This window comes from Macrotis lagotis, chromosome 3 (genome assembly GCF_037893015.1).
Source record: "Macrotis lagotis isolate mMagLag1 chromosome 3, bilby.v1.9.chrom.fasta, whole genome shotgun sequence".
Lineage (NCBI taxonomy): Eukaryota > Metazoa > Chordata > Mammalia > Peramelemorphia > Peramelidae > Macrotis > Macrotis lagotis.
Genome location: NC_133660.1, coordinates 181,122,162 through 181,131,236, shown reverse-complemented (window position 1 = coordinate 181,131,236; position 9,075 = coordinate 181,122,162). Strand labels below are relative to the sequence as shown.

The 9,075-nt window shown below is 34.5% G+C and overlaps 1 pseudogene; it reads left to right on the top strand.

Annotated features, from left to right (window-relative positions):
• The first annotated feature begins 1,574 nt into the window (after window positions 1-1,574).
• LOC141517154 (adenosylhomocysteinase pseudogene) lies at window positions 1,575-4,729 on the top strand (annotated as a pseudogene).
• Window positions 4,730-9,075: the final 4,346 nt, after the last annotated feature.

Below are 9,075 nucleotides of genomic sequence, written 5' to 3'. Positions count from 1 at the left end.
TGTATAATTAGATAATCTGATTTCTAATTGAAGGAAAGAACATGGGATTTTCGATTTGAAATGAGGATAGTGAATAGCTAAAGTACCCTGAAATCAGAAAAAGAATTGTCCACGTCCGTACCCCTTCCCACACAAGTGTCTGTATTCAATCAGAAACAAGGAAATGTTAACTGATTGACTAGGACTGGTTCAGTTTTCAGATAAGACATAAGAGTAGTTTGCAATGTATTATTGTGAGAAATCTTCTTGCATCAAACATCAGATCAGACTGAGTTTTTCATTAGTCTCAACATGTAGAGATACTACAGCTTCTCAGCTAATGTACAGCTAAGATGAAACAATGCAATACAGTTTTCTCACAATTTCCCTAATTGTTGAAAGTTTTCTCACAAGATAGAAATTGAACCAAACCCATAATTTAAAAGAAACAGAAATGAGCTGGATTCAGTATGGGGTCACAAGATAGAATATATTTGGTTCACTCAATTCCCACAATTCTCTCAGTAACTAATAGAAGGAAGATATACTATTTAGCAACAACTTATATTTTTATACATGTACATATTTATGTAAATATTTATGCATATACACAAATATTTTAATAGTATATGTATGTGTTTAATATATGTATACATGTGTGAATAGGAAAATTAAGAGATACATTTTTAGATTATTTTTAGACATAAAGTTTTTAGATAAGAAAGCCAGGGAAGTCAAGAGCAAATAATTCTAGACATGGGGGACTGCAGCCCAAATCTGATAAATGGAAGATTTTGTTCAACAAACAGAAAGGAAGCCAGAGTCATTTGATCCCATGATACTTTGTTGGAGAGGGAGGGGGTTGGAGTACAATGTGTGAGAAGGCTTAAAAGGTAAGGGGAGGTTATGGTGGATTTTGAACACCAAAAACAAAAGCTGCAGTTTTAAAGAGCCATTGAAGTTTATTGAATGGGAATGGCATTGTCAGACTTCAGCTTTAGAAATACCAGAATTCTGACGTTTATGAGATATCAACAAGGCAGTAATTTGGGAAGAATTTATATCTCTAAAGATATCAATGAAATTTAGAAAGAATAGATCAATGAATTGAGTATTCGGCTAAAAAAACTAGAAAAATATAAAATTAAAAATCCCCAGCTGAACACCAAATTTAAAATTCTGATTGATTTTTAAGAGAATAATAAAATTGAAAATTTTTAAAAAATTGGACTAATAAAACCAGAAACTGGTTTAAAAATACTGATATCAATACCACAAAATGAGAAGAAAATTAAAGTAACTATTAGGAGCTATTTGGTCAATTAATATGCTAATAATCTGACAAAAAGCAGATGAATAAATATTTGCAATGATACAGGATGCACAGATTAACTGAAGATATAATAGTATACATAAATAATCTTATTTTGGAGGGGAAAATGAACAAGCCAAGATGAGATTCCTAAGAAAAAGTTATCCAAGAGTACATGGATTCACATTTAAATTCTTCTAAACATTTACAAATAAATTTCCAATATTATTTAAACTGGAACTCAGGTTCCATTTCAGCAGGCTAGTGGTACAGTAAACTAGAAATGAGGGTACAAATCCCAGCTTGGAAGGCAAATTTTGAGCCTGGGAATGCTATTGTAGCAGGCTGGACTGGGCCTGCTAAGGCAGGGAAGAAACAGGACCAGACTCTACACATCCAAAACAAAAAGTTTGGGACTACAGACCCTGTGCCAAACAAGCTGAACTCAACTTTTCAAAATGAGCAAAAATAAGGCAAAAAGTGTAAATTAATAAAAAAGCTATTATTCTGATAAAGTCAAAAAATGTCCTCACAGAAGAGAAATTCAGTAACAAATTGCTGACATATGAAGTCTCAAAGGGATTTATGAATTGGTCTTAATTCCCAAAGAGTCCTCCTTGAAGAAATCAAAAAGGATTTTTCAACAACAAAGAAATGAAAAAGAAAAACTTGAGAAAAGAAATGATAGTATTCAGAGAATTATGAAAAATTGACTTAAGAAGGCAACACCTTTAAAAGGAAAATTTACTAACTGGAAAAAAAAGCAGCTCACCTAGAAGTAAAATTAACTAACCATAAAAGAAACTTTGAAAAATAAAACCCTAAAAATTAGAATTAGACAAAGGAAAACTAATGACTTGATGTAACTAATGTTACATCAAGATTCTATCAAGCCAAACCAGAAAATTGACAAATACAAGAAAATGTGAAGTACCTTTTAGGAAAAATGATTGATCTAGAAAACAGATCTAGAAGAGATAATTTATGAATTATTGATTTGGATCAAATTTGGATACAAATTTTGGTTCAAATTTGGATAAAAAAAGAACCTGAACAATACCATTCAGGAACTATCATGGAAAACTGCACTAATACCCTAGAACAGGAGGGTAGAATTGTTCTTGAAAGACTCCATTAATTGGAGGCAGTTAGGTGGCACAGTGGATAGAGCATTGACCCTGGAGTCAGGAGTACCTGAGTTCAAATACGGTCTCAGACACTTAATTATTGCCTAGTTGTGTGACCTTGGGCAAGTCACTTAGTCCCATTGCCTTAAATTAAAAAAATCCATTAATCACCCCCAGAAAGAGATCCTAGGGAAAAAAATAACTCCAAGGAATAGTGTAGCACAATTTCAGAATTATCAGCAAAAGGAAAATATTGGCTACAGCTAAAGAGAAGCAATTTAAATATAAGAGAGAATATTCAGGACTTGTTAGAGAATATAATATTCTGGAGGACAAAGGAGTTTCAATAACATTGCAAAATTCAGCATATTCTATCAGATGGACTTTCAATAAAATAAAGGACTTTCAAACATACCTGGTAAAATGTCCATAGTTGAATAGAAAATTTGTTCTTCAATTACAAGTCTCAAGAGATGTGCAAAAAGGTTAAACAGAAAGAAAATGTTAGTCAATAAGACTAAACTATCTGCATCCCTCTATGAGGAGACAATAATTGTACCACTTGAGAACTTTAAATCTTACTCTCAGCACATTAGAACCAAAGAGGGAAAAATATGCATTGCCAATTGGTAGAGAGATTTATCATACCCTAAAGGAAAGAAGGAGGGTAAAGAGGGACAAAGGTGGAGGAGAGGATGATAAAAGAGAGAAAAAGTAAAAATAACTAAAAAGCTAAAGAGGAACAGGAGAAGGAAAAGAGAAGGGTACTGATGGAAGGGGGAGGGTAGATTGAGAGATTGTACTTGGATAGAGTGTTTTGGTTTAAATTGATTTTGATGTGATAATTCTTATGACTCAATTATTTTATTTATAATAGGATAGCTGAGGGTCTTGCTTTTAGAGGTTGTGAGTATGAAGTTGTCAGAAGCATAACACTGGTGAGGAGGGAAAAGGGGAAAGGAGAAAAAAATTATAAACAGGGGGAGGATAGGAAGGAAACACAGAGTTAGTAATCATGGGATGAATTCTTCCAAAAAATTTGCCAAGTGGTAAAGCATCTAAATTTTTAGAGGAGTAGCTAAATGAGTTAACTAAACAGCAAAATGATGGGGGGACCTGAGCCTCCCTCTCTCAGAATTAGAGAAATCAAACCACAAAATAAATAAGAAGTTAGGGAGTTAGGGTGACCAAAATTTAAGAAAAGTTAGATATGATAGAACACTGAAAAAATATAATAGGGATAGAAAATAGTAATGCAAAAAGTAGACATAACGCAACATTTCACATTATAAACCAAGATATGGTAGAAATGTTTACAAGATACAGACATAAACTTTGATACCATAAGCCAATTAGGAGACCAAGGAGTAGTCTATCTGTCAGATCTATGGAAAAGGGAGCAATTAATAATCAAAGGTGAGATAGAGAACATTTTAAATTGTAAACTGGATAATTTTGATTAGAGGAATCTCAGAGGAAGCTACTACAGGCATCCACAGTGTATATACAAGGTGAAGGTCAATGGAGTTCAGAAAGTGTCAGCTGTCAATGTGAACGACTCTGTTACCAAGAGTAAGTTTGACAATCTGTATGGCTGCCATGAGTCCCTCATTGATAACAGCAATTGATCCACAGATGTGATGATTGTAGTCAAGGTGGCTCTGGTTTCAGGCAATGGTTATATGGGCAAGGAGTGTGCTCAGAACCTTTGGGGCTTTGGTGCCCAAGTCATCATCATAGACAGAGCCCCATCAATGTACTGCAGGCCTTTATAGAGGACTTTTAGGTGATCATCATGGATGAGGCCAGCAAAATGGGAAATATCTTTGTCACCAGCACAGGTTGTGTAAGCATCATCTTGGGCAGGCATTTAGAGCAAATGAAGGATGATACCATGTATGTATGTAATGCTGGCCATTTTGATGTGGAAATAGATGTAAAATGGCTGAATCAATATCCTATGGATAAGGTGAACATGAAGCCTCAGGAAAACTGTTACAAGTTGAAGAATGGATGGCAGATCATCCTACTGATAGAGGGTTGTCTTGTCAACCTAGGCTGTGCTATGATTCATCCCATATTTGTCATCAACAATTCCATCAGTAACCAAGTGCTGGCCCAGATTGAGTTGTGGACACACCCAGACAAGCACTCTGTAGTGCCCTTCCTCCCCAAGAAGCTGGATGAAGTTATAGCTGAGACCCACCTTGGTAAACTGAATGGGAAGCTAACAAAATTGACAGAGAAACAGTCCCAGTACTTCAGTCTACCCAGAGAGGATCCCTTCACACCTGACCACTATAAGTACTGAACTCAGAATCCATTCAAAGACTATAAGTTTTCTCCCCTCTCCAGCCTTTCGTGGACAGAGAAAATAAATGGTATCTTAGTTGGAAAAAAAAAACCAAATAAAACATCATTTAATTTTGTAGTGAAGAGATCACTGATAAATTTAGAAAAAACATTTTCAGTTGATTGATGAGGATGGATGTCAGACCATAGACTTAAGAAGAGATTGAGAGAAAAGAAAGTGAAAGAATGAATTTGAAATGACCTACTAAAAAAGTTTAGTCACAGAAGGGAGGAGAAATGTAGATAATAGGTAGTGGGATTGAATAGATCAAGTGAGGATTTTTGTTTGTTTGCTGTTGTTGCTTTGTGTCTCTTTGTTGTATGAAAGAAGGGGCACTAACAAGATGCAGGCAGGAGGAATGCAGTCAGTAAAAGAGATTGAATTTAAGAAAGAAAACAGAAATGGTAGAACAATATGCTGAAGAAGTTGGAAAAGAATAAAATCTGCTACCTTTGTAATAATGGTTCTTTTTTTCATGTAAGACAGGAGTGGAAAAAGACAAAACAGGAGAAGATATCTGAATTTTGCAAGAAATAGAGATTAGGAGAAAAGGGATTTCTTAATGTATGGTATTTTTTTTTCTTATAAAGTATGAGACACTTAACTAAGAGGGTGACAGTATACACAATTATTAAAATCTAAAGAAAGATAAAAAGGTTTGGAAAGACCATTGATGTAGCATGAGTAAGATGATAAGTCATTTAGGTAGGTGGGAAATGATTGCCTTTTCACAGTCAGGGCCAAGTTAAGATCATGTAATATAAATATGTAATTGTCTCAGTCAGTATAGTTTTGTGTTTTTCTCAAGTTTTATTCGTCAGCACAGGAGTAGGACCAACAAATAGTGGGTGATAGGAGTATCAAGGCTAAGACTCAGCCAACAGCATAAGCTTGGCAGAGTCTTAAGAAAACAATAGAGCATAGAATTGAACTGGTTTATCAATGCCTTAAGATGGGGTGATTGTAGAATGCAGCTAGTTCAAAGAGTAAATAGCCTAGGAAGAAATTAAAGTCTTGAAGGTTTGCAGGTCATGATGAAAATGAAAATAGATTTTGTAATTGCAAGGCAGAAGAAGAGGTTGAATAACAAAAGATGGTGATCAGATAAAGGAATTTAAACAATTTATGATCATAGAATTTGTCCATTTGCAGGTGAAGGTAAAATCAAAGGTATGTTATTCATGTATATAGCTGAGGTGGTTTGGAAGAGGACCTCATGGGAAATGAACAAGTTGAGAAATTTGGAAGTTAGAGTACTTGAGAGAGTTTGATATGTAAATTTTGTTTCTCCCATAGCACTACTATTAGTCCTTTGATATTGAAAAAAACATACCAACCAGCCAAGTGATTGAAAACATAAATTGCACAATTATGGTTATTATAGTGAGGGGTATGTTGTTCCAGGTATCCTCCTCACTTTCCTTTACCAGAATAATTTAACTCCTTGGCCTGATTTATAGGAATCAGGATTACTGGGGGAGATGGACTGCATGCTGCAGGAGTCTCTTGGCCTTAAACTGTTTCCTCACTTAACAACGAAGCACTAGGGTGCTTCATCAACATGTGATATTTGGAAATAGAATGTACCAATCTAGTAAATCCTAAAATCTCATAATGAACTAATCATCAGTATGATCTTTTTGCTTAGACTTTCCACCTTTGAGCTACTCATCAGTATGCCCTTATCAGCAAGGCACCATGGCACACCAATTTTGGGCAACACTAGAATTTGATGTCTGACAGCAGGATGCAACAACCATTTACATCCTAACCTTCCATTTTATGGCAAATAATCAATACAGCCCTTCCATCTGACTTGTGAGATACTAATCAGTATGATATGGTTGGTAATAGCTTTAACAATAGAACAATGTCAGCTTGCCACTCATAAGACTATACTTCTCTGCTATTAGTGAACTTCCTAGAACTCAGTCTCACTGGACACAATCAGAAACATAATACTTTCCAAGGTGTGGGCCCTTCTTTCAAGGCAAACATTATAGGATGGCCCTACCCTTCACAAAGAAAAGAAAACTCTGCCTGGTTTTTGACTGGCTTTTCTAGTTGCCTTACCACATTACCACACTTATCCTCATAGAGCCCATCTCTGCCATTCTGGATTCAGCAATCTGAGCACAACTCCTTTTTAATAAGCTGAAGTCAATGAAAGCCCAACCCTTTAGAATAATGCTCACCCATCAGGCAAAAGTTAGGGAGGAGAGAAAGGTAATGAACCAGTTAATGAACTCATAAAGAAAAAATGGGGCATTTCCTCATGCTCAGTAGACAATATATACCAGATTTTGATTGAGTGTTAAACCTCGAAAGATTACAAATATCCAAGAAAGTAAAAGTTAACACTTCAGCTGAGAACAATAGTTGAAAAATAGTGGGCTGTTGCCATATTAGAATGAAATCCTTTTAGCATGAGCAAAGTAAAATAATTCTTCTTAACAGGACAGACTTATCAAACGTATTATTTCTCAACAGATAGAGATAGATGAAAAGATAGTTATCAGATTACTAGAAAAGACATATGAAACAACAGAGGTTCCCAGCATGGAGCAGATAGAATATAATGGTTGGCTGTAATTTTACAAATTACTGGTGCATGATGAGATTAGTATAATGCAGTCAAAACTTTGCACTATCGGAGGAATGGGTTGTCATTTCCATGTAGACCTGGTCATAGGTATTCCCTGTATATTCTCCTTCCCTTATGGGTACCTTTGTTATTTGAATCAGAATGTCCCTCTAGCAAGCTCATCTTTATATTCACTTATCCTACTGAGTCTATTTTTATTTCTGGAAGCAGGTAAGTAGTTCACTGGTTTCAGAACTCAAGAAAAACAACAGCTTCCAATCTTGAAAGCCAGGATCCAGTCAGCATAACCAGGCAGTAATGTTAGATATTATACTTAAGGGAAATAGAGTACAGACACTGAAGTCCTATTGTATCTGAATATTAAAAAATCCCTCCCTTATTTTAGTAATATGGATTCCTTTCCCAACTCTAGGTATTCATATGACTCCCAAAGCAGTTTCCAACTTTTAAAGGAGTCAATTTTATTTTTAATCATATATGAAACATTAATATTAGCATTCAATGGGGCTAAAAACAATTTCTGAGTTGTATTCTTATATTAATTGATCCCTCATATAGACTTATATAAAAAAATAAGATAGAATAAATGAATTTTCTCAACTACATAACTGCTTTTTCAAAAGAACAACTATAATTCCACCTACAAAAGAAATGTGTTGCAAAAAAGCTCTTGGAATATTTTTAATGATTATAATATAATTGTCATGCTGTTTGCTTATATGTTTTCATGGTAGAATGGAGTCTCAAGATCTCTCTGTGCTATTGATTTTAATATAGTATGTGTTTCAGGGAACCAGATAAGACCATTTCTTTCTTCATGTCCCTTTCAAGTCCCACTAAGGCAAAAAATGAAATAACATTACTATTATTCCTAAAGAGAAACTAAATTTAAGACCAAAATATGAATTTTAAAGGACAGAAAATTGTAAAAAATGTGAAATCAATGTCAGATGCACCAAAATGCAATAGTTACTTTAGTAATATCAGACATCAAAAGAAAGAAAACAAGTGTTCCCAATTATATCTATGTTTACCAAAGTAAGTAATGTGTTCTATATTAATTGCAGATACCATTCAACTTAGAAGTATTCAAAACTGATTTCAAGTTCAATGAATTTTACCTCTGCATTTTTTTCAAGAATTTGTGGATTCATATAGCTTTTGCTCACCTATGACTGATTAAAATTTCTTGAACTAACTCTTGAACTTAACATAGCCTTTGCTAAGGCAGCTAGAGTTGTTTTACATCTCCCCTCTCTTTGAGAATTTCTAAATGATTTTCTGACAAAAAAATAAAAATCTACCAATAATTTGGAAAAATATGTTGATTTCCAAGTGATCACCAAATGAATGATAGGTTAATAACTTCTAAAATAAAAGTGTTAAGGAGACAGAGTCATACAATCATTGGAATGCTGGTGACCATGTCCAATTCAAGTTCCAGTTCATTTGTTGATTAATGAGAATTAGCTAATTGGTAGCTAGTATTTTAAGAAAAAGCCCTGTCCATATGAGCTATATGAATCCTTCTATTTGTGTGTGTGTGAGGAGTGATGCAAAGTGAATTACCATCTTAGAAAACACATAAGAACTTCAGACATGCAAATTAGCATTGTTCCCATCAAACTAGGCACATTAGGAGTCTGTGCAGTTATCCCAACAGTACTGACATTCATCAAAATCTCTTTATTTTTAGAAG